Consider the following 26,604-nt stretch of genomic DNA (forward strand, 5'->3'; position numbering starts at 1 on the left):
TGACCTATTTTAGATTTATGCTAATGACTTTCTTAATAGACAACTGGGCGTGTTTTTACTTTTTGAACAAGTGGGTGTTGGGGAGAGAAGTGTATGACGCTGACCAATCAGTGACCAATCAGCATCATACACTTCTCCCCATTCATGTACTCTGCACAAAGTGATAATGCATTGTTCACTATGTGATGTCAAAAAGTAAAAACACACCCACTTGTCCATTTAGAAAGTCATTAGCATAAATCTAAAATAGGTCATAAAAATGATTGTTTTTCTAAATAAAAAACACTGCTGCAATCTACATTACAGCGCCGATCACATTATGTAGGAGACAGGGCACCTATAATGTGGTGACAGAGCCTCCTTAATGACCAATCTGCTTTTTACGTTTTTCCATCGTCTCATTCAAAGAGCAATAACTTTTTTATTTTTGCGTCGACATGTATAAGGCTGTATAAGGTCTTATTTTTTGCAGGACAAGTTGTAATCTTTAATAGCACCATTTTCGTTTACATAGAATTTATTGATTAACTTTTATGAACTTTTTTTGAGGGGAATAGAAAAAAAACTTCAATTTTGCCACACTTTTTTGCGTCCTAAATTTACGCCGTTTACCGTGTGGTATAAATAACACAATAACTTTTGTCAGCGGGTTGTTGCGATTGCAACGATACCAAATTTATATACATTTTGTTTGTTTTACTACTTTTACACAGTAAAAACACTTTTTTTTCAAAATTATTTGTTTTTGTGTCTCCATATTTGAAGAGCCATAACTTTTTTCTTTTTTCGCCGATGCAGTTGTATGAGGGGTTTTTTTTGCGGGACGACTTGTAGTTTTTATTGGTACCATTTTGGAGTAGATGCAACTTTTTGATCACTTTTTATCACATTTTTTTTTAAGCAGGATTCAAAGAAAACAGCATTTTTTGCATGCTTCTTTATTTTATTTTTTACAATGTTCACTGTGCGGGTTAAATGATGTAATATGTAATGATGTAAGATGTTTATAGTTGGGGACGTTATTGACGCGGCCATACCAAGTATGTGTAACTTTTTAACTTTATTTTGTTTTTTAATAATAAAGCAGTTTGTAAGGGGAAAAAGGGGGTTTTTCATTTTTTTTTCACTTGTTTTTTTTTTTTACTTCTTATTAAACTTTTTTTTTTACTTTTTTACTAGTCCCACTAGGGTACTTCACTATGCGATCCTCCAATCGCATTTATAATACACTGCAATGACTCTCTGTAAAACGGACAGGCATCTGCTAGGCCATGCCTCTGGCATGACCTAGCAGGCAAGGCCGGCCTTAGGGGTGTGCAAACTGTGCCTTCGCACAGGGCGCATCACTCCAGCAGGTGGAAGGGGGCGCTGCACTCGCTCCGTTCCCCTGCATGTTTCAGAAGCGCCTGGGTCCGGTGAATCAGAAGTCGCCTTTCCGCCTGGGTGCTTCTTCACTCAGTGCCGTCGCTACCGCTGTAGCAGCCATAGCGGCTGCTAGCGGCAACACCGGGCATGAGGGCGGGGGCGCCACTAGCAGCCGCTGCGGCTGCTACAGCGGTAGCGACGGCACTATAGCAGAGCAGGGAGGTGCTGAAGGAGCGGAATCCCCGTGTGGCCGGGGACTCCGCTCCTGGAGCGCTCCGCTTGAGGTCTCTGTCCATATATGGACAGTGACATCAGTGGAAACTCCTGAAGTAGAATCCCCGTCCACAGCGTTGCAGCTGTTGTCCAGCTTAATCCACAGCACAGCGTGAACCCACAAGATCACGCTGTGCTGTCACTTACTGTGCTGTCACAGGCTGGAGGCGATGTCCGGTCATTCTCCCGTCGCTTGTGTGAGGGAACTACGGGAGTAAGTGACAGCACAGCGTGATCTCGTGAGATCACGCTGTGCTGGGAATTAAACTGGACATGAATGAAGAGAAGTGTATGACGCTGATTGGTCAGTGTCATACACTTCTCTTTACTACGCCCACTTGGTCAAGAGTAAAAAAACGCCCACTTGGGGATTAAGAACAAATTTGCATAACACTTAAAATTCTAATAAATTTGTCAAAAATAAACATTTAAAAAAAACAAAAAAACAGGTAGGGCAGTTATAAACTGGTGATAGAGCCTCTTTAACTATCCCAGAAATTAATAGAAATAGGAAATGGCTGAATAGAACTGAGTAATTAATTTTAATGAGCTAAAATTTATCACTGTGACAGGTTATAGAGGCCTCAGACTACTAAGTAGTAGTGACGGCATTAATTTAGCGGTATATTGCAGTTCACACTTATCAGTAAAACTTGAAGAAAGCAAACCCTAGGTAATAGATAAGCCTTACATAAAATTATAGTATAGTCTGTTCCTAACTCTGCCACCGTGGGAACAGAATTGGGTGGTGGGGAGAACTACAGAAGAGAAAATAGAACAACTCTCTACATTAATACGCCAACCATAGACTTTAATTGGCAGATGCATACCAAAATGCTGTCCTTTTCGGCATACACATTTGGTCACTATACACACTGGCGTAGCTATAGGGGTCGCAGCGGTCGCAATTGCGACCGGGCCCCGAAGCCAGGGGGCCCACAGCCCCCCGCACCACATCAATAAAAAGTTACTATAGTAACTCGGGCCGCGGGCCCCTGTTACTATAGTAACAGACTGTACTTACCTTCCTGGTTCCGGATCGCAGCGGAATTCCTGACGTCAAGCGCTGTGCGCAGCGCATGACGTCACAGCGCTATGCGCCGCGCACAGCATCGAGAGGACAGAACTACCGCCGCGGCTGAAGAGGAAGGTAAGATTAGTAGCCCTGACTGGTGGGGTCCGACTCCCGGGACCTGCCAATCAGCTGTTTTGAAGGGGCCGCAGCACTTGTACGAGAGCTGCTCCCCTTCATTCCGGTCACACTGTGAATCGTTGTCAGCGATTCACAGTGTGAGCGAGTAGTGAAATGAAGGGGATTCAGCTCTCGTACGAGTGATGCGGCCCCTTCAAAACGGCTGATTGGCGGGTCCCGGGAGACGGACTCCGACACATCAACTATTGATGGCTTATCCTGAGGATAGGCCATCAATGTTTAGGGACTGCACAACCCCTAAGCCTACGATGTAGCAGGCTTAGGGGGCCCATGAGACAGGATCACAGATTGTGTGATCCTGTCTGCTGGGCCCTGTATCTAAGCCAATCACATGGAAGGCTTAGATACATGGCCCATGTGTGATCCTGTCTGATGGGCCCTGTATATAAGCCTACCACACTGTAGGTTTAGATACAGGTCCCCAACACACAGTAATCTTATACTGTATAAGATTACTGTCTGCTGGACCCTGTATCTAAGCCTACATTGTGGTAGGCTTAGATACAGGGTCCCACAGACAGTATCACACATGGGCCCTGTATCTAAGCCTAACACATGTGTTACTAATCTTTTTTTTTTGTGTGTTTTCTTACAGGTTCAGTCATTGGACTACGTCGGATTCCAGGACTACTTTGATGACGGCTTTTTTTTAATTATCAATAAAATGGTTACTGAGGGTTGTGTGTTTTTTTTTTTTTATTTCAATTAAATATTTTTTCTTTGTCTTTGTTTTTTTTTAAACTATATTACTACCGCCTTAGTAATGGCCGCCGACTGATTGACAGCATCCATTGCTAAGGCGGGGCTTAGTGTTAGCCAGTGCAGAGGCGAACACTAACCCCCTTTATTACCCCGGTACCCATCGCCACCAGGGGTGCTGGGAAGAGCCGGGTACGATCCAGTACCTGACCATCTGTAGTGATGGTCGGCCACTGGGGCGGCCGCAGGCTGGTAGTATCAGGAGGGGAAAGGTCAGATACAGTGGCCCTTCCCACCCTGGTAATGCTAGGCTGCTGCTGCTTTATTGTATCTGGCTGGTTATGAAAAATGGGGGGGGGGCCCCACGTCATTTAAAAAAAAAAATGAAAAAAAATAATTGGAAAGAACGATGTCGGGTCCCCCCCAATTTTCATAACCAGCCAGATACAACACAGCAGCAGCAGGCAGCATTACCAGGGTGGTAGGTGGCACTGTTTTTGGCCTTCCCCAGCCTAATACTACCAGCCTGCGGCCACCCCGGTGCCTGCCCGTCACTACAGATGGTCGGGTACTTGTTCGTACCCGGCTCTTCCCAGTACCCCTGGTGGCAGTGGGTACCGGGGTAATAATGGGGGTTAGTGTTAGCCTCTGCACCTGCTAACATTAAGCCCCGCCTTAGTAATGGAGGTTGTCAATCAGCCAGCAGCCATTACTAAGGCGGTGATAATAAAGTTTAAAAAGATACAAGCACATAGAAAAAATATTTTATTGAAATAAAAAAACACAACCCTCATTAACCATTTTATTGAGAATAAAAAAAACGCCGTCATTGAAGTCGTCCTCGTATCCGAAGTCCAACAACCGAACCTGTAAAAAAACACAAACACAGAAAAATAATCAGTAACACATAAAGAAGCTAAATTATTATTCTTACCTTTCCTGGGTCCAGCGCTGGAGCCGCAATGTCAGCGAGCTGAGTCCTGTATCTAATCCTATCATGTGTGATACTGTCTGCTGGGCCCTATATCTAATCCAATCATGTGTGATACTGTCTGCTGAGCCACTGTATCTAATCCTATCATGTGTGATACTGCCTTCTGAGCCACTGTATCTAATCTTATCATGTGTGATACTGTCTGCTGAGCCACTGTATCTAATCCTATCATGTGTGATACTGTCTGCTGGGCCACTGCATCTAATCCTATCATGTGTGATACTGTCTGCTCAGCCACTGTATCTAATCCTATCATGTGTGATACTGTCTGCTCAGCCACTGTATCTAATCCTATCATGTGTGATACTGTCTGCTGGGCCCTATATCTAATCCAATCATGTGTGATACTGTCTGCTGGGCCCTATATCTAATCCAATCATGTGTGATACTGTCTGCTGAGCCAATGTATCTAATTCTATCCATAGTTTATAGGGTCGTAGTGCTATAGATATGCTATGCTGTCTCCTATACACACATTTTTTTGGGGGCGGACACATATGTATTGGGGCTATTTCCCCTCACATTTTAAGCCCTGAGCGTAAGTTCACATGGCAGCGTCCGTTACAGCTGAAATTACGGGGCTGTTTTCAGGAGAAAACAGCACCGTAATTTCAGCCGTAAATGCATGTGCAGGCGTCTTTTGCTGCGTCCATTACGGACGTAATTGGAGCTGTTTTTCCATGGAGTCCATGGAAAACAGCTCCATTTATGTCTGAAGAAGTGACAGGCAGTTCTTTGATGCGGGCGTCTTTTTTACGCGCCGCCTTTTGACAGCGGCGCGTAAAAAAAATGACCGTCGGCACAGAACATCGTAAGACCCATTCAAATGAATGGGCAGATGTTTGCCAACGCTTTTGAGTCGCATTTTCGGACGTAATTCAATGCTAAAACTCCCGAATTACATCCGTAAATAGTGTGTGTGAACCCAGCCTTAGTGACGCCCTGGCTGCTAGTGCTGCATTGTTGGGTCACTTAGGAGACCCAGCGATGCAGCTGAAGGCTGCGGACCGTCGGCCATGAGGAGTTTGCGGGGGGGGGCCCAATAAGAACTTTTGCTTCGGGGCCCATGAGCCTTTAGCTACGCCCCTGACTATACATCAGGATCCCACAGCCTGAACTGTATTGAAAAGTTTAGTCGAGAGTGTCTAGTCGACTATACTACTGTATACAAAAAAATATACCTCAGGCAGTCAATGGCAGACGTATGCACTTATAGGGTATGTTCACACGGCAGCGTCCGTAACGGCTGAAATTATGTTGATGTTTTCAGGAGAAAACATCCCCGTAATTTCAGCCGTAACGGCATGTGCAGGCGCTTGAACGCCGCGTCCATTACGGACGTAATTGGCGCTGCTTTTCATTGGAGTCAATGAATAACGGCTCCAATTACGCCCCAAGAAGTGACAGGTCACTTCTTTGATGCGGGCGTCTATTTACGCACCGTCATTTGACAGCGGCGCGTAAATATACGCCTCGTGTGAACAGACAAACGTCAGCCCATTTCTTTCAATGGGCAGATGTTTGTCAACGCTTTCAAGCCGCATTTTTCGGACGTAATTCGGGGCAAAAACGCCCGAACTACGTCCGGAATTAGTGTGTGTGAACATACCCATACAGGAATACAGTTGTATACGTCTGTCTATATATTTGGAGGGATAGACCATACCCACCAAATGTGGTGATTCACTGCTTGGTGATGCATGAATTAACAGGTTCCCGACCGCTGGCTGTATATATACGGCCAGCGGTCAGGGTCTCTGAAGTCCGCCGTATAGACTAATTACGGCAGCACTTCAGAGACTGTGCACGCGCGATCGCGTGCACACAGCTCTGTGCCCTGGCTGTTGCTAACAGCCATGGGCACTGGGCAGAATGTCAGGGGCCAATCTGATGGTGACAACCAATCACAGCGATCACATGCATTTCTGCGTATAAAACAGTGTGCACGCGATCGCGTGCACACAGCCCTGTGCCCACGATGTTACCAACAGCTCTGGGCACTGGGCAGAGTATCAGGGACCGATCTGATGGTCCCTGAACATGTGGTCGCTGTGAAAACCTATCACAGCGACCACATTTGTTTTATTTTTACTTTTCTGGCAGTAAATCTCCTGCCTCTTTTCTTCTCCTCAAACATTGTTTCAGTTTGAGGAGAAGAAGAGACTCGAGAGAATTTCTGCCAGAAGAATACAGTGAAAAAAAATACAGTTACACTATAAAACATTCTCTGTATAGATAGATTTCTATCTATGTATACAATCTATCTATCCATCTATCTTTTTTTCTATCTATCTATCTACCTCTAAATTAGGCAGGCAGGGAGTATATAATTATATATATATCCACATATATATAATATATATAGCAATAGCGGTTTATTTTTTTGTTAGCGGTAGTGTAGATATATATACCAGATAGTTTGTGTGTTTTATAAAAAAAAAAAAAAAAAAAATGTGTTTAGTTAGTGTTAGTGTTAGTGACGTTATGGCGAGAAAGTTGTTTAGCGCCGAGGAGGCATACGCCATGCTGTGGTCTGAGTCGGAGACCGCATCAGAGATGGCTTCAGAGATGGAACCTGTTTTGGGCAGTGACGATGACAGCGTCACTTCAGGTTCATCTTCAGGGGGCGTTGTCCCTGATGCAGTTGAAACTGCAGAACATGAAAGCGCAGGGCCTAGTAGCGCTGTAGCACGGGATAGCCTGGTCCCTCCAGTCCAGGGTCTTGTATGGGCACCTGCCCCATCTTTTGGGCCTAGAATCCACGGATTTACTGCCACTCCTGGCATAACCGTGGACAATACAAATTTTGTCCAAATGGATTACTTCCATTTATTTATAACGGACGACATCCTAAATCAGATTGTCCACGAAACAAATTTATATGCCAATCAATATATAAGGCAGAAACCTTCATTCACCCATGCCAGAGATTGGACGCCCACCAATTTGCATGAATTAAAAACAAATTTGGGGCTCACCCTAAATATGGGTATTGTCAAAAAGCCCTCCATTAGGTCTTACTGATCAACAAGATCCGCCCAAGCCACCCCAGTGTATTCTGCAGTAATGCCCAGGTCTCTTTATGAGACAATAATGAGGTTCCTCCACTACAACGCACAGGCCCCCCCAAGTACCGATGCAAACCGGGATCGGTTGTTCAAAATAAGACCGCTAATAAATTCCCTGAATAATTTATTTCTGCAACTCTACACCCCTGAGCAGAATGTAAGTGTGGACGAATCCCTCCTCAACTTCCATGGCAGACTTAGATTTCGCCAATATCTACCTTCCAAAAGGGCAAGATATGGCGTTAAGCTTTATAAACTGTGCGAAAGCGGGTCAGGATATACCACCGCCTTCAGGATTTATGAAGGGCGGGACCGCACAATAAATGTTCCTGGATGCCCCCCTGATCTTTCCACCAGCAGCAAAATTGTGTTGGAGATAATGCAGCCTCTGCTTCACAAGGGGTACCACCTGTACTGCGACAATTTTTATTCCAGTGTGCCCCTTTTTAGGCATTTGCATGCTGCAAGGACTGGGGCATGTGGTACCATGCGCAAAAACAGAATTGGTTTTCCACAGTAATTAGTGGGGAAGCGCATGGTAAAGGGGGACTCCTGTGCTTATGCATCTGAGGAATTGCTGGCGGTCAAGTTCAGGGATCGCAAAGACGTATATGTGCTAAGCACGATTCATACCGCAGGAACAGTGGCAGTGAGGGAAACAGGGGCAACATCGGACAAGCACAAACCAGTGAGCGTGTCCGAATATAACAAGTACATGGGGGGGGTGGATTTAAGCGACCAGGTTTTACAGCCCTATTTAGTAAAGCGAAAAACGAAAACCTGGTACAAAAAAGTGGCCATTTATTTGTTACAGGTGGCCATCCACAACTCATTTGTGCTCTACAAAAAAAAAACAGAGGCAGAGACACATACCTGGATTTCCAGGAAAAAATTATTGAAGGCCTCATTTTTGATGTTCAGGACACCCGAGAATGCCCCCAGTCTGAGGATGTCACGCGACTGACTGAAAGACACTTCATCAGTCAGATTCCCCCAACACCAACCAGAAGCAACCCCCAGAAAAAGTGCTGCATCTGCAGAAAAGACGGGCACCGCAAAGATTCCCGATATTTCTGTCCATCATGTCCCTCACAACCTGGCCTGTGCATTGAGCCATGTTTTAAAAAATACCACACTGTTCTGAATTATTAGATTTTAGTTAATTCGTTGAAAATATATTTGCCCTACATTACTTTTTTATTTTTCCCCTGATTTTACTCCAAGGGTGAGGGAGGGAATGTTTTCTAAAGTTCATCTGCTGGATAGCTCCATTTGCATAAACCTGCAATTTCTTATTTTAGAAAACCCCCAAAAAATAAATTCCCATTATACCCCTAGATGAATATTTTGGGATTTCTGCTTCAAGAGCAGATATTTTGGAAGTGTTATAGAAACTCTGTTGAGTTTTGTAAAACCAGCTTTGAAAAAAAGCGATTTGTGAAATAAGCTTCTTCTATCGTAAGCCCTCCTACATCTCTATGTGATAATAAGGCCCACATATTTGGTATCCCCATGCACAGGAGAAGTGGCAGAATGGGAAAGGAGAGGAATTTTGGCCGTGGTCTATACCGTGTGTGAAAAATGCTGGTATAAACTGACGCATTTGCTAAAAAATTGCTAATTTTATTTTGATCCATCTTATTCAAGAAACTTTCAGAAGAAAACTGGACTGTCTAAAAATATGATAAACCCCTTGAAGGAAACCTTGTGGGGTCTACTTGTGTGAATGAAGTCATTTATGGGGTGATTCTAATGTTTCAGCAGCATTAGGCCCCCCAGAAAACAGTATGCGGCTATAAAATCAAATGCAAAATTCCTGGACCGAAAAGGCCAAAAAGCCTGCTTTCATGCCAAGCCCTGGCACATGCTCACACAGTGAATAAAGCACACATATTTGGTATCCCCATGCACGGGAGAAGTGGAAGAATGTGAAAGGAGATGAATTTTGGCCGTGGTCTATACCGTGTGTGAAAAATGCTGGTATAAACTGATGCATTTGCTAAAAAATTGCTAATTTTATTTTGATCCATCTTATTCAAGAAACTTTCAGAAGAAAACTGGACTGTCTAAAAATATGATAAACCCCTTGAAGGAAACCTTGTGGGGTCTACTTGTGTGAATGAAGTCATTTATGGGGTGATTCTAATGTTTCAGCAGCATTAGGCCCCCCAGAAAACAGTATGCGGCTATAAAATCAAATGCAAAATTCCTGGACCGAAAAGGCCAAAAAGCCTGCTTTCATGCCAAGCCCTGGCACATGCTCACACAGTGAATAAAGCACACATATTTGGTATCCCCATGCACGGGAGAAGTGGAAGAATGTGAAAGGAGATGAATTTTGGCCGTGGTCTATACCGTGTGTGAAAAATGCTGGTATAAACTGACGCATTTGCTAAAAAATTGCTAATTTTATTTTGATCCATCTTATTCAAGAAACTTTCAGAAGAAAACTGGACTGTCTAAAAATATGATAAACCACTTGAAGGAAACCTTGTGGGGTCTAATTGTGTGAATTAAGTCATTTATGGGGTGTTTCTAATGTTTCAGCAGCATTAGGCCCCCCAGAAAACAGTATGCGGCTATAAAATCAAATGCAAAATTCCTGGACCGAAAAGGCCAAAAAGCCTGCTTTCATGCCAAGCCCTGGCACATGCCCACACAGTGAATAAAGCACACATATTTGGTATCCCCATGCACGGGAGAAGTGGAAGAATGTGAAAGGAGATGAATTTTGGCCGTGGTCTATACCGTGTGTGAAAAATGCTGGTATAAACTGATGCATTTGCTAAAAAATTGCTAATTTTATTTTGATCCATCTTATTCAAGAAACTTTCAGAAGAAAACTGGACTGTCTAAAAATATGATAAACCCCTTGAAGGAAACCTTGTGGGGTCTACTTGTGTGAATGAAGTCATTTATGGGGTGATTCTAATGTTTCAGCAGCATTAGGCCCCCCAGAAAACAGTATGCGGCTATAAAATCAAATGCAAAATTCCTGGACCGAAAAGGCCAAAAAGCCTGCTTTCATGCCAAGCCCTGGCACATGCCCACACAGTGAATAAAGCACACATATTTGGTATCCCCATGCACGGGAGAAGTGGAAGAATGTGAAAGGAGATGAATTTTGGCCGTGGTCTATACCGTGTGTGAAAAATGCTGGTATAAACTGACGCATTTGCTAAAAAATTGCTAATTTTATTTTGATCCATCTTATTCAAGAAACTTTCAGAAGAAAACTGGACTGTCTAAAAATATGATAAACCCCTTGAAGGAAACCTTGTGGGGTCTACTTGTGTGAATGAAGTCATTTATGGGGTGATTCTAATGTTTCAGCAGCATTACGCCCCCCAGAAAACAGTATGCGGCTATAAAATCAAATGCAAAATTCCTGGACCGAAAAGGCCAAAAAGCCTGCTTTCATGCCAAGCCCTGGCACATGCCCACACAGTGAATAAAGCACACATATTTGGTATCCCCATGCACGGGAGAAGTGGAAGAATGTGAAAGGAGATGAATTTTGGCCGTGGTCTATACCGTGTGTGAAAAATGCTGGTATAAACTGACGCATTTGCTAAAAAATTGCTAATTTTATTTTGATCCATCTTATTCAAGAAACTTTCAGAAGAAAACTGGACTGTCTAAAAATATGATAAACCACTTGAAGGAAACCTTGTGGGGTCTACTTGTGTGAATGAAGTCATTTATGGGGTGATTCTAATGTTTCAGCAGCATTAGGCCCCCCAGAAAACAGTATGCGGCTATAAAATCAAATGCAAAATTCCTGGACCGAAAAGGCCAAAAAGCCTGCTTTTATGCCAAGCCCTGGCACATGCCCACACAGTGAATAAAGCACACATATTTGGTATCCCCATGCACGGGAGAAGTGGAAGAATGTGAAAGGAGAGTAATTTTGTCCGTCGTCTATACTGTGTGTGAAAAATACTAGCCTAAACTGATGCATTTGCCAAAAAAGCTGATTTTATTTTGTTCCATCTTATTCAAGAAACTTTCAGAAGAAAACTGGACTTGCTAAAAATATGATAAACCCCTTGAAGGAAACCTTGTGGGTTCTACGTGTGTGAATGAAGTCATTTATGGGGTGTTTCTAATGTTTCAGCAGCATTAGGCCCCCCAGAAAACCGTATGCGGCTATAAAATCAAATGCAAAATTCCTGGACCGAAAAGGCCAAAAAGCCTCCTTTTATGCCAAGCCCTGGCACATGCCCGCACAGTGAATAAGGCTCACATATTTGGTATCCCCATGCACGGGAGAAGTGGAAGAATGTGAAAAGAGATTAATTTTGTCCGTGGTCCATACTGTGTGTGAAAAATGCTAGCATAAACTGACGCAATTGCCAAATTCTTGCATTTTTTTCCAATTTTGCCCACTTTAGAGAAAAAAATAAAAATGATATATACTGACAAATGCCACTAAAACAAAGCCCTATCTGTCTTTTAAAAAGAGTGTAAAATTCAAAGATGAACTTTATTCACCTGCAGAGTTAGTCATGTAAAGAAGCGCATAGCAAAATTGTGAAATTTGCTCTGGTCATTTAGCTGTAAAACAGCCTAGTCCTTAACCGGTTAACCTTTAAAGAGGACCTGCCATAAAATAACAATTCTGGAGCATCTTTTCTTATAACTGTGCGTTGTATGGTTCCTCTGTTACTCCTCCTGAAAATGTATTAATAAATTGACCAATAGGTGCTACCATTCTCCTTGTCAATAGGGTATATCTATACAGATACTGTCAGCACTGACTGGACATATTGTAGTACAATTAACTTTGATATTCATGAAAAATAGCACATAACACGTCACCATCTATAGGATAAGAGAGGATTTAGTATACAAAATAAACTACATATATCTATATAGACAACATTTTCACAGACAGAAATTAAATTTACATCTCACTTGGGATCAGAAATTACAGAGTACCTGTCATAGACATATTTGCTGCATCTACGAGGATCTTACCCTGAAAATATTTAAGTTCTCATGAGAAAAAGATTCCTGCACCAAGTCTGTTGTCAGAAATTGATATAGGACAAAGGGAATAGTGGTCTGCCATGAGCACTAAATACTGCTCTGCCACCAATTCACTAGTATACCAGTCCTCTAGTGAAATTTCTGCTCTCAGTATAAAATATTAATTTTATGGAACACATTGTAAATTTTGTCACAAATTATTCTGCAGATGTTATTTCCATATCTGACTCCCCCAGGTGTATTTAAGTGTTTCCAAGCACTACAACTAGATCTTATAAAAACATTGTTAACCAGGGCTGTAGAAATGCATCATGTTACGAGTTTATCTGTTACACCCATATAATTATGTAATACAATGAAGACTATAGTGTTCTCTTGTGGGCAGGCAGCCATATAAAAATCTCAGCGGAACAATCTAGCCAGCAGGCTGCTTTTTGGTGGACTCTCTTTTAAATCGTCTCTTACATAAAGAAAGCAGTAGTGGTTTCTATGAGGGACCATTTAAGCCGAGGCTGCTTTGTAGTCTGTACTTACTGAGCTATCGTGTATTTTCAGTTGATCATAAGTTATGATTGCAAACTATTTTTATTAAGATTTATTTTTTTAGGCAGCAGAATAGTAGCAAATTCTTATGACAGATATACAGTTCTTGTTTGCTAAAAACTGGAAAGTCGGTGATCGTTCACCAAAGTAATTACCCCCTTGGAAACACAGACAGTTTTGGCCTTGTGGACAAAACCCATTTTTTTCAAATCTGACGTGACACTTTGGAATGGTGTTACTTATCCAAGTGTCACTTATCTGAGATTGTTTTCTAAAGACACATTGTGTTTTATGTTAGTGGTAAAATTTGGTTGGCACATGAAGTATTTAGTTGTAAAGAAATTTGGAGAAAATTTGGGAAAATTTGCATTTCTCTAAATTTAAATGTATCTGCTTCTAAGGCTACATTCACACGAGCGTGTAAGATTTACATCCGTAAAAAAACGCAGCACACATCTGTGTGCTGTCCATGTTTTTCATTTACCCACAGGCTTCAAAAGGCGACAAAGTGCACAAAAATGCGGACACTCGCTGCGTGAAAACTTACGCATGTCTGAATAGCCCCATTGAAATGAATGGGTCCGTGTGCTGTCCGTTATTTCAACGGACAACACACGGACAAGAATTACGCTCGTCTGAATGAGCCCTATAACAGATAGTAATACCACACAAAATAGTTTGGGTATGTGCACACGTAGTGTTTTCAGCCATTTATTTGGCCATAAACATCCCGAAAAATGGCTTAAAAATCGGAAGCAGGACGGCGGGGCGTTTTTTTTGCACCTCGTTTTCCAAAAACGGCACTGAAATAGCTGCCCGCGAAAAAGAAGTGCATGTTTTTGGAGCCGTTTTTCTTGACTCTATAGAAAAACAGCTCCAAAAACAGCCGTCAATAACGCAGCGAAAAACGCGAGTTTGATTAAAAAACGTATGAAAATCAGGAGCTGTTTTCCCTTGAAAGCAGCTCCATATTTTCAGACGTTTTTTAGTAAGCGTGTGCACATACCCTAGTTAACATTTCCCATATATCTACTTTATGTTGGCATCATTTTTTAAGCGTGCTTTTATTTTTCTAGAAAGTTAGAAGGCTTATAACTTTAGCAGCAATTTCTCATATTTTCAAGAAAATTTCCAAAACCAATTTTTTAGGGACCAGTTCAGTTCTGAAGTGGCTTTGAGGGGCCTATATATTAGAAACCCCCATAAACCACCCCATTTCAAAAACTGCACCCCTCAAAGAATTCAAATCAGCATTTCGAAAGTTTCTTAACCCTTTAGGTATTTCACAGGATTTAATGCAAAGTGGAGGTAAAATGTAAGATTTTTTTTTTTATTTTTTTTTAAATATCCCACATGTGGCTCTGATGTGCTACTTGACTCAAACAGGCCTCAGAAATGAAGAAGCACCTATTGGATGTGGGTGTCTCCTTTTTATTAGAATATATTTTAGGCACCATGTCAAGTTTGACATGGTGGGGGGACCCCATGTTGTTTTTTTTCAATTATTATTATATTTTTTAGAAAAAAACGACGTAGGGTCCTCCTACTTTTCAAAACCATCAAGATACAATAAAGCAGCCGCATCCTAGCATTATCAAGGTGGGGAGGCCCATTGTTTTTGGGTGTTCCCAGCCTAATAATACCAGCCTGTGGCCACCCCATCACTTCACATGGCCGGGTACAGGATCGTACCCAGCTCTTCCCAGCACCCCTGATGGCAGTGGGTAATAATAGGGGTTAGTGTTAGCCTCTTCACCGGCTAACACTAAGCCTCGCCTTAGTAATGGATGCTGTCAATTAAATAGCCGCCATTACTAAGGCGGTAGTAATAAAGTTAAAATAAAACACAGACGCACAGAAAAAAAATTGTTATTGAAATAAAACTACCCCCCACAAAACCCTCGCTAACCAATTTATTAAAAATAAAAAAACCGTCATCGAAGTAGTCCTCGAATCCAACGTAGTCCTACGAACGAAACCTGTAAAAAACACACAAAAAATATATCATTATAAGGCCTTATTCACACGAACGTGTGCGTTTTGCGCACACAAAAAACGCTGTGTTTTTTTGCGTGTTGCAGTTCCGTGTGTCATAAGTGTTTGCTCCGTGGCTGCGTGATTTTCACTCATATGCCATCCTTATGTCACGCGGTTTTGGTGTTTACAAAAAGAAATGAAGGAAGTGGTTTTATCTTTCCCTTCATTACTTGATGTACTGTTACGCGAATCACGCGCGACACACAGAAGTGCTTCCGTGTGCTGCACGAAAAATGCCCAAGTATAGGACATGTCGTGAGTTTTACGCAGCGGACACACGCTGCGTGAAAATCACGGAATGTGTGAACAGTCCCATTTACTAACATAGGTCCGTGCGGACGTTAAACACGTTCGTGTGAATAAGGCCTAAGGGTATGTTCACATGGGGTTTCCTCCAGGAATTTTGAGGCAGATTTTGACCTGCCTGCACTCTCTTTGCTGCGGTTTTTTCAGCCGCGGCAATTGAGCGCCACGGGCAAAAAACCCCACTTTCTCTGCCAAAAGGGATCAGAGACGGAAACGTCTGAAGAAAGGGCATGACGCTTCTTTTTCCCGCTAGCCTTTTTTTCTTCTTGCAGGAAAAAAAGTCTCCGTCTCCCATTGATTTCTGGAATTTTAAGGCAAATTTTAAATTGACAGCGTTAATTGACGTTTTTATTTGTGTTTTTTTTTGTGCAAAAAAGTACTCCAAATAAGCACCGCAGGTATTTTCTGCCTCCTTTTAATTTCAATTGGAGGTCAGAGGTGGAAACCACTTTAAGAACATCAGTCCCCCACTCACCGCAAAATTACCATCAGCCTGCCACTCACAATAAAATGACCATCAGCCTGCCACTCACAGTAAAATGACCATCAGCCCTCCACTCACAGTAAAATGACCATCAGCCCGCCACTCACAGATGTCCCTGTAGATAGTGCCACACAGCCCCCTGTAGGTATTGCCATACAGCCCCCTGTAGGTAGTGCCACACAGCACCCTTGTAGGTCATGCCACACAGCCCCCTTGTAGGTAGTGCCACACAGCCCCCTTGTAGGTAGTGCCACACAGCCCCCTTGTAGGTCGTGACACACCTCACCCTTGTAGGTCATGCCACACCACCCCCTTGTAGGTAGTGCCACACAGCCCCCTTGTAGGTAGTGCCACACAGCCCCCTTGTAGGTAGTGCCACACAGCCCCCTTGTAGGTAGTGCCACACAGCACCCTTGTAGGTCATGCCACAGAGCCCCCTTGTAGGTAGTGCCACACAGCCCCCTTGTAGGTCGTGACACACCTCCCCCTTGTAGGTCGTGCCACACAGCCCCCTTGTAGGTCGTGACACACAGCCCCCTTGTAGGTTGTGCCACACAGCACCCTTGTAGGTCGTGCCACATACCCGCTTGTAGGTCGTGCCACACAGCCCGCTTGTAGGTAGTGCCACACAGCCCACTTGTAGGTAGTGCCACACAGCCCCCTTGTTGGTAGTGCCACACAGACCCCTTGTAGGTAGTGCCACACAGCACCCTTGTAGGTCATGCCCCACAGCCCCCTTGTAGGTAGTGCCACACAGCCCCCTTGTAGGTAGTGCCACACCTCCCCCTTGAAGGTCGTGCCACACAGCCCCCTTGTAGGTCGTGACACACAGCCGCCTTGTAGGTTGTGCCACACAGCACCCTTGTAGGCCATGCCACACACCCGCTTGTAGGTCGTGCCACACAGCCCCCTTGTAGGTAGTGCCACACAGCCCCCTTGTAGGTAGTGCCACACAGCCCCCTTGTAGGTAGTGCCACACAGCCCCCTTGTAGGTAGTGCCACACAGCCCCCTTGTAGGTAGTGCCACACAGCCCCCTTGTAGGTAGTGCCACACAGCCCCCTTGTAGGTAGTGCCACACAGCACCCTTGTAGGTCATGCCACACAGCCCCCTTGTAGGTAGTGCCACACAGCCCCCTTGTAGGTAGTGCCACACAGCCCCCTTGTAGGTAGTGCCACACAGCCCCCTTGTAGGTAGTGCCACACAGCACCCTTGTAGGTCATGCCACACAGCCCCCTTGTAGGTAGTGCCACACAGCCCCCTTGTGGGTAGTGCCACACAACCCCCTTGTAGGTAGTGCCACACAGCACCCTTGTAGGTAATGCCACACCTCCCCCTTGTAGGTCGTGCCACACAGCCCCCTTATAGGTCGTGACACACAGCCCCCTTGTAGGTTGTGCCACACAGCACCCTTGTAGGTCATGCCACACACCCGCTTGTAGGTCGTGCCACACAGCCCGCTTGTAGGTAGTGCCACACAGCCCCCTTGTAGCTGGCAACCCCCTTCCTGTACATAGCACCCCCCTTCCTGTACATAGTGCAACTGTAGCTTCCTGAAGGAGCGGAATACCCCTGCGGTCGGGGATTCCGCTTCATCTCTCTGTCCATATATGGACAGTGACATAATGGGCAACTCCTGAGGCGGAATCCGCGTCCACAGCGTTGCCGACGCTGTTACCGGGGAACCCACTCCAGGAGAAGCCCCTGACATCTTGGTCAGTGATGGACAGTGATGCCATGGGCTTCTCCTGGAGCTGAATCACCGGCCACCACGCCATCAGTGCCGCGGATGGAGATTCCGCTTCAGGAGTTGCCCCTGATGTCACTGCCCATATATGGACAGAGACATTAAGCGCTCTGTCCAGGAGTGGAATCCCCGGCCACAGGGGGATTCCGCTCCTTCAGGGAGCTAGATTGGCGCTTTGTACAGGAAGGGGGGGGTCGCTATCTTCAAGGGGGCTGCAAAAAATCTCCTCCTTCTCACATTCACTACGCGCTGTGAGGAGGAGGAGAGAAAGCATTACCTGGCAGTGCTTGAGAGGAGTGTCGAGACACCCCTGAATGGTTCTCATGGCACCTCAGGGTGCCGCGGAACCCCGGTTGGGAACCACTGCATTAGGCAGTACATGATTTAGACATACCTGCCCTGAACCTGGTGCGGCGCCCTGCTGCTCTTCCGTCCGTTCCCCACAGCGCTTCTTAGACTGAGTCTAAGACACGCCTGCTGTCCTCGGATTGGCCACAGATGCTCACGTGAGCAGCTCTGGCCAATCCAATAACAGAAAACGTGTATTACAGTCCGAGGAGTGCTGGTGAAGTGCACCCCCTCCCCCTGCCCTGTAAGTGACCTTACTGCTGGTCAGTCAGGACACGAGTTCAACTGAGAGAGAAAAAAAAACACGATTCTGCAGCTGCCCCACCCCTGCTGGACACCCTAGGCACTGCACCCCCAGTGCCTAGTGGCAAATACGGCCCTGGGTGTCGCACTAATAAATGGTGCCCAATCTTATCCGCTTTTTGGAACACTCTGCACATGTTGTGTCACCATTTTCTGAGATCCATAACTTTTTTATGTTTTTTGCCACCGGAGCTGTTCGTGAGGACTTATTTTTTCCGAGACAATCTATAGTTTTCATTGGAACCATTTTGGGGTTCATGTAACTTTTTTTTATAATTTTCTTTCAAATTTTTAGCAAGCAAGGTGACCAAAAAAAACAGCAATTCTGGCATTGTGTTTTTTTTTTTTTTACAGTGACCACCATGTGCTATAAATGACATACCGTATTTTTCGTACTATAAGACGCAGTTTTTAGCAAGAATAAATCTTGCTAAAAAGTCCCTGCGTCTAAGGCTGGGTTCACACGACCTATTTTCAGACGTAAACGAGGCGTATTATGCCTAGTTTTACGTCTGAAAATAGGGCTACAATACGTCGGCAAACATCTGCCCATTCATTAGAATGGGTTTGCCAACGTACTGTGCAGACAACCTGTCATTTACGCGTCGTCGTTTGACAGCTGTCAAACGACGACGCGTAAAAATACAGCCTCGTCAAAAGAAGTGCAGGACACTTCTTTGGACGTTTTTGGAGCCGTTTTCTCATAGACTCCAATGAAAACAGCTCCAAAAACGGACATAAAAAACGCTGCGAAAACGGCGCGAAAAACGCAGCGAAAAGCGCGAGTTGCTCAAAAAACGTCTGAAAATCAGGGGCTGTTTTCCCTTGAAAACAGCTCCGTATTTCCAGACGTTTTTGGTCACTACGTGTGCACATACCCTTATAGTCGGCAGTCAAGGGACCCAGTCCCCTTTACCGCTTCTTACTTAACCCCTTCCCGACCCATGATGTGCCGACACATCATTTAGCGGGGAGGGAATGATGTATAGAGCGGGCTCATGCGCTGAGCCCGCTCCATACACTGCAGGTATCAGCTGTGTTTTACAACTGACACGCTGCTCTAATGGGCAGAAACAGCTATGGCGTTAAATGCCGTGGTCAATAGCGACCACGGCATTTATATGGGTCTTCCCATGGAGGACATTTATGACCTATTCACAGGATAAGTCATAAATGTCAGAAAGATGCGGGTCCAACCTCTGGGACCCGCACCTATCTCTAGAACAGGGCCCCCTAGGCCCCGTTCTATCTTACTCGCTCCGCTGTCTCCTGGCCACTTCCTGGTTAGGTGGTCGGGAGTTACGGAAACCGCCGTACATAAAGTTACGGAGAGTTACGGAAATCCCATAGAAGTGAATGGGAGTTACGTTAACAGGGTAGCACCGCGAACTACGCTGTTTCCGGAACTCGGCAGCTCCAAAAACAGCGTACATGGTCGAGTTACGGAAACAGCGTAACTTGCTGAGCTACGCTGTTTTCGGAGCTCCTATAGAACTGAATAGTAGTTACGGAAACAGCCTAGCTTGCATTCTACGCTGCTTCTGTAACTGCCATACACTACTATTTGAGTTACAGAAACAGCATAGCTCAGCGAGTAACACTGTTTCCGTAATTCATCCATGTATTGTAGTGTATTGTACCAGCGATCTCATGATCGCTTGTTCAAGTCCCCTAGGGGAACTAATAAAATGTGTAAAAAAAAAAGTTAGATACATTTACAGGAGTGTAAAAAAATATTAAAAGTTAAAAAATCCCTTTTCCCATTTTTCCCCAAGCACAATGTAAAAAAATGAAACAAAAAGGAATGAAATAAAAAGTGATAAAAAAAATCGTATGTACCAAAAAATGCCTCTCAGAATGTGCTGAAACAGAACAAATTATTTTTTTTAACAAATAGTTTTTGCTTTGTACAACTAGTAAAACTAGTAAAAGTAGTAAAATATGTTTGTTTTTTTTCCTTTTTTCTATTGTCTAAAACCTGGGTGCATCTTAAAGTCTTAAAAATACAATATTAACTTTATTCTGCCGGCCATTACCATTACGGCGATAACAAATGTATATAGTTTTTTATGTTTTACAGCGTTTGCACAATAAGATCACACTTTTTTTAATCATCTATTTTTTTGTGTCACCATATTCTGAGAGCAATAACTTTTTTGTTTTTCCATCAAAAAAGCTGTGTGAAAGCTTGATGTTTGTAGGACTGGCTGAAATTTTGGTAGGGGAAATTACCAGAAAACAGCATTATGGCATTTCTTTTTGTTTTGCTTTTTCGCCGTTCACTCTGCAGGAAAAATAATATCATAGTTTCATAGTTTGGGTCATTGGGGCACTGCTTATCTCTTTGCTAATACATTGCACTACCTAGGTATGCAATGCGTTAGAGCTGTCAGTGTCACACTGACAGGCAGCCTATTAGGTCCTGCCTCTGGCTTCTGTACTTCACAGACCAGGAGGCTATTGTTAGGCCTCCAGTTGCCATAGCAACCATCGGCACACCTTCGATCTCATCGTTGGGGTTGTCAATGAGCTACAAACAACCTAGATGCCGCGGTCGCTTCTGACCGTGGGATCTAAGGGGATAATTGGCAGGGATCTAAGCTAGCTCTGGTCCCTGCTGTTACAGCAGGATGTCAGCTGTAATATATAGCAGACACTCACTGGTGATGGTGTGGGCTCAGCTTCTGAGCCCATGCCATCGCTGCCACATACGGTTACATGCTGTTGCATTGAGTACTGAATTGCAATGACGTACTGTACGTGGCTCGTCGTTAAGGGGATAAATGGATCTGTCAGATAAGGCCACAAACAACTATTACTGAACTGTAGCTGCATAGCATACACCGTGTTCCAAATTATTATGCACATTGGATTTAAGTGTCATAAACATTTAATTATTAGTTTTTCAATTAAACTCATGGATGGTATTGTGTCTTATGGCTCTTTGGATCATTGTAATCAATCTCAGACACCTGTGATAATTAGTTTGCCAGGTGTGCCCAATCAAAGGAAAACTACTTATGAAGGACATTCCACATTATTAAGCAGTCCACAGGTTTCAAGAAATATGGGAAAGAAAAAGGATCTCTCTGCTGCCGAAAAGTGTGAAATAGTGCAATACCTTGTACAAGGTATGAAAACATTGGATATTTCAAGAAAACTTAAGCGTGATCATCGTACTGTGAAAAGATTTGTGGCTGATTCAGAGCAGAGACGGGTTCGTTCAGATAAAGGCATAATGAGGAAGGTTTCTGCCAGACAAATTAATAGGATTAGGAGAGCAGCTGCTAAAATGCCATTGCAAAGCAGCAAACAGGTATTTGAAGCCGCTAGTGCCTCTGGAGTCCCGCGAACCTCAAGGTGTAGGATCCTCCAGAAGTTTGCAAGTGTGCATAAAGCTATTATTCGGCCACCCCTAAACAATGCTCACAAGCAGAAACGGTTGCAGTTGGCTCAGAAATACATGAAGACTAATTTTAAAACCGTGTTGTTTACTGATGAGTGCCGTGCAACCCTGGATGGTCCAGATGGATGGAGTAGTGGATGGTTCGTGAATTGCCACCATGTCCCAACAAGGCTGCGACGTCAGCAAGGAGGTGGCGGAGTCATGTTTTGGGCTGGAATCATGGGGAGAGAGCTGGTAGGCCCCTTTAGGGTCCCTGACGGTGTGAAAATGACCTCTGCAAAGTACATAGAGTTTATGACTGACCACTTTCTTCCGTGGTACAAAAAGAAGAACCGTGCCTTCCGTAGCAAAATTATCTTCATGCATGACAATGCACCATCTCATGCTGCAAAGAATACCTCTGTGTCATTGGCTGCTATGGGCATAAAAGGAGAGAAACTCATGGTGTGGCCCCCATGTTCCCCTGACCTAAACCCTATTGAGAACCTTTGAAGCATCCTCAAGCAAAATATCTATGAGGGTGGGAGGAAGTTCACATCAAAACAGAAGCTCTGGGAGGCTATTCTGACATCCTGCAAAGATATTCAAGCAGAAACTGTCCAAATACTCACAAATTCAATGGATGCAAGAATTGTGAAGGTGATATCAAGGAAGGGGTCCTATGTTAACATGTAACTTGGCCTGTTTTTTTATTGAAAGAGCTTTTGATTTCTGTAAATATGACTTCCTGATGCTGCAAATTCAACAAATTTCCATTTTAGTTCTCTTTACAACCTTTAAAATGTTTTGATCTCTGTTGTGCATAATAATTTGAAACAGTGCATTTTGAGTTTTTTACTTCTAAAAAAAAATCTGTTATTAGGAGATTTGTTCAATAAAATTTGCATTATAATCCAACGGTTGATGGCTTGAAGATTATACTGACTGTCATTTGCATCGACTATTTAGGAAAATCAGCAAAAAATAACATTTGCATAATAATTTGGAATGCGGTGTAGAACGGTGTTTCTCAAACCTTTCAAGCTTAGTACCTCCTACTCCAAAAAATGTGATTGAAGAGTCCCCAAAGCTACGTTTCATCACGATCTTTAGCAAATTTACTCAGCTGGCAATATATTACACTGCGATGCTGCCATTAGTGCAAATTCATGCATTAATCAATCACAAATAGTGAAATACAATTACAAATTTTACTTCCTCCAGATAGTCAAGTTTAATCGTTTTCTGTATAAAGCAACACAAGAGAAAGTTGATATCCCTCAGTCAATGTGCAGGTCCACAGTTTCCTCCAATTAATACCATTATAAAATACATACTTAGTACCCCAATATAATTATTAATCAATTATATTGCTGCCATTTAGTGTTTAATTTAGTGTCTAATTGTATGGGAGGTATTAAATGAGCACTGTATTGGGATTAAAAAGCCCCATATTATATCCAGGAAAGGATGGGCGAGAGGTAAAAATATGACCACAAATTGGAGCAGCTAAACAAATCAATAGTCTGATATAATAATAACAATGGTCATTTAATATAATATAATAATAAAGGCTGTGCATTTTGACGCTGGACAAGCGCCTTCATCAGGCCTTTGATGGCCTGATGAAGATGCTTGTCCAGCATCGAAACGCGTAGCCTTCATTGTTATATTAAATTACCGTTATTATTATTATATCAGACCATTGATTTGTTTAGCAGCGCCAATTTGGGGTCATTGTTTTACCTCTCACCCATCCTTTACTGAATACCGTGGCATTTTTGTTGCCAGGCTTTGGATCCTGGCTGCAGCTTTCCACACGTGGATTGTGTTTAATATCGTAACCCAGAGTTGTGTCTGTGTCTGCACAACCTTCCAAGGTGAACACATTGCTGTTCTCATCTATTTCGTTATCCCTCCTTGGGTAATCTGTACCATGTGGCGCCGTGCTTTGTGTTTTTTTCTCCTTTAGCTTTCCATATTATATCCACTCTTGTTTAATTTTTCGCATTTGTATGTGCTATTATAAATATAACTAACTAGACAACTCAAGTTTATTTCACTCAGGCTACTAGATGGTATTTACACTATTATTCAGAGCCCACTTATTGTAGCATAGTTGCTTAATTGTTTAAAATTTTTATTTGTTGATGTCCCTGTGTCTATTAGGGCAGGTTCAGACATGGCGGATTTGGTGGGTAATTGAGATATGCAGCAGACATTTTTTCCTTTTGCTTATATTGCTTTTTAGTTAAGTTAGTGGAGATGTTGTGGAAAACAACTGCGCAAAAATAGCTTGCAGTGCAAAATGTACATTCGCAGCAAGTACAGTCTGTTGCGGAGTAGCAGTGGATTTTCACCGAAGATTTCAGCTTTTGCAATGCAAAAGCTGGACTCTACAGCAGGTCCGCTGCAAAATCTGTCACGTCTGGACAAAGCCTCAAATATGCTAATTTTGATGCAGATTCGTTGCGTATTTGCCGTGAATTTGTAGCAAGGTCTGCATTGGAAAATGTCCGCTATTTCTGAATGTGCCCTTAGTCTCTTTAGACACAGTAACACTTTTGGATCATCTCCAAATGAGACCAAAAGATATGGTCTAACTAGTACAGTCAATCCCCAGGACTTTTGGGAAAATATACAGTACGAGATTCTGCAACATATTATATTATTATATCACGTGGACGTCGCCATATTCCATCGTATGGAGGCAGAGACTGCCAGTCACCAGTGTTTACACAGCACTTTTAGGGGCAGTACGGGGTTACATAGCTGGCATCATAAAAATGAAGGTCCAGTTGTATGTGTTATTAATTCACAGTTTATGTTTGTTTGTTTTTAGCAAATCTTCCTATAAAGTGGCCAAACACTATAATTAGTAAAATATGATCTGAATGGAGTATATAATAGGAATAGTCCTCAGTAGAAGAAGGGTTAATAGAAGTGTAAACAGAAAATGAAGTTGTAATTCACCTCGGTCTGAATGTATGTTAGTCATGCTACATTTCTGCTACCCACAGACAATGTGTGGGATAATATTTAAACAGTCCTTGGTCATGGAAATCTTTACAGCTGCAGAAACATGGACGTATGTTTCATAGTTATAAATAATGATAATGTTACTAGTAGACCATAATTATAACACACACAACATTGCTCTGAAGTAGAAAGACTTCTTGAGAAGATGAGTACATGCATTAGGTATGTGCTGCTTAGTATACAGTACATCAAAAGTCTGCAGTAGTTGTAAAACTATAAGTCCCAGTATGTTATGATAGTCTGCAGCACGCTTGGCATGCTGGGACCTGTAGTAGTTGAAGATATAGCCATTTTCCACAAGACCGACAAGGCCGTTCTTCACAGCATCCATGTCACCCCATAGTTTTCACGGACCAATTCACTTCAGTGGGTGAATCGGGTCCGTTTCCACGGACCCGACTCTCCGATTCGTGGAAAGATAGAACATGTCCTATTTTTCCATGGATAACGGACGGGACTCAGGCAGCACACATGGTCGTGTGCAATAGGCTAGCCCTTACAGATTGCAGACTACAGATGTAAGTGTATAAAATATATGCATCTCTATTCATGGTACATAATGACCGTTTAAGTTCCATTTACATGCAGCAATCATTGTGAGTATGCAAACTGTATAGGTACGAATGATCATTAATACGATCTTTCGTCCTTAGTATACATGGGGAGGAAGTGCTGTTGACAAACAATTTTTAGGCTGTTTAAAAGATGTGATCAACGTCAAATACTAAATTCTAATATGATTATATCAGACACTGTTTAACTTCAAACATGTGGAAAGGCCGTGTTCACATCAGCGTTCGGGGTTCCTGCAAAAGATCACAACAATAAGAATACGGGAAAGTACTGGATTCGTTGCATGACTCAAATCAACAGTGGCCGACAGAAACCTTTGACTTTAATGGGTTCCATCAGGTTTCCATCAAGTTCTCACTCATTTTGCCAAATGCTGTGCATTTGTTTCCAGCAAAAACTATGGAAGCTGCGAAGGAGGCCCTTAACTGAACCTCCGATGCAGAAGTGAACAGAGCCTTAAGTTACACTGGCCAATTTATGATGTCTCATTAATCGGCGCTCGTGTGCTCCAGTCACAAGGAGCTATGGATGGGGATGAGCGCTCGTTACTCCAATCGCTCATCCCCATACATTATTATCATGTTGGCAGCGCATCTCCCTGTTTACACAGGGAGATGTGCTCCCGACAACTATAATATTTTATTTTTTTAAAACGATAATATTTTACTTTTTTAAAACTATAAGATCAGCAGATGAACGAGCGTTTGCTCATTCATCTGCTGCTCGCTGCACTTCTATGAACGCTAGTCTGCCCCATAATCGCCCAGTGTAAAACCCCCTATAAGGTGATCTTATTTCACAGCTGTATAAGAATGTTTTTCTTACTGGGTAACATTTTTTTTTATTTCAAAAAGGCAAATAATAATCATATCTATAGAAAATATACTGTTATCATACATCTGTATTTGTTATGACAAAGTGTTACTGTATAGCTTTGAAGTCATTCTTTTACACCAGGTATAAAGTATGCTTACTCGTTCACAGCTTAGATAGAGAAGGATTGACACTGACATGTGTACTTGTCATCTCTTGTATAGAGGCACATTAGTTGATTAAAAAAAAAGTAGTCAAAGCCATGTTTAAAAACTTATAATTCACAACAACAGAAGAAATACAGCTATTTGCAACAACTCACCCCTATAGCTGGTGTTTTCTCACAGGCTGGTGTCAGCACAAGGTACACCTGAGAGAATTCAAGGTCCATATAGGCTTGGGAGGCCCATATCTGATAAATAT

At 43.1% G+C, this 26,604-nt stretch overlaps 1 protein-coding gene across 1 annotated transcript in view; it reads right to left on the bottom strand.

Moving 5' to 3' along the window:
* Positions 1 to 26,604, bottom strand: part of KCP (kielin cysteine rich BMP regulator) — a 185,790-nt gene that overhangs the window by 149,108 nt on the left and 10,078 nt on the right. The window lies entirely within an intron of this gene.

This window comes from Rhinoderma darwinii, chromosome 3, assembly GCF_050947455.1.
Source record: "Rhinoderma darwinii isolate aRhiDar2 chromosome 3, aRhiDar2.hap1, whole genome shotgun sequence".
Lineage (NCBI taxonomy): Eukaryota > Metazoa > Chordata > Amphibia > Anura > Rhinodermatidae > Rhinoderma > Rhinoderma darwinii.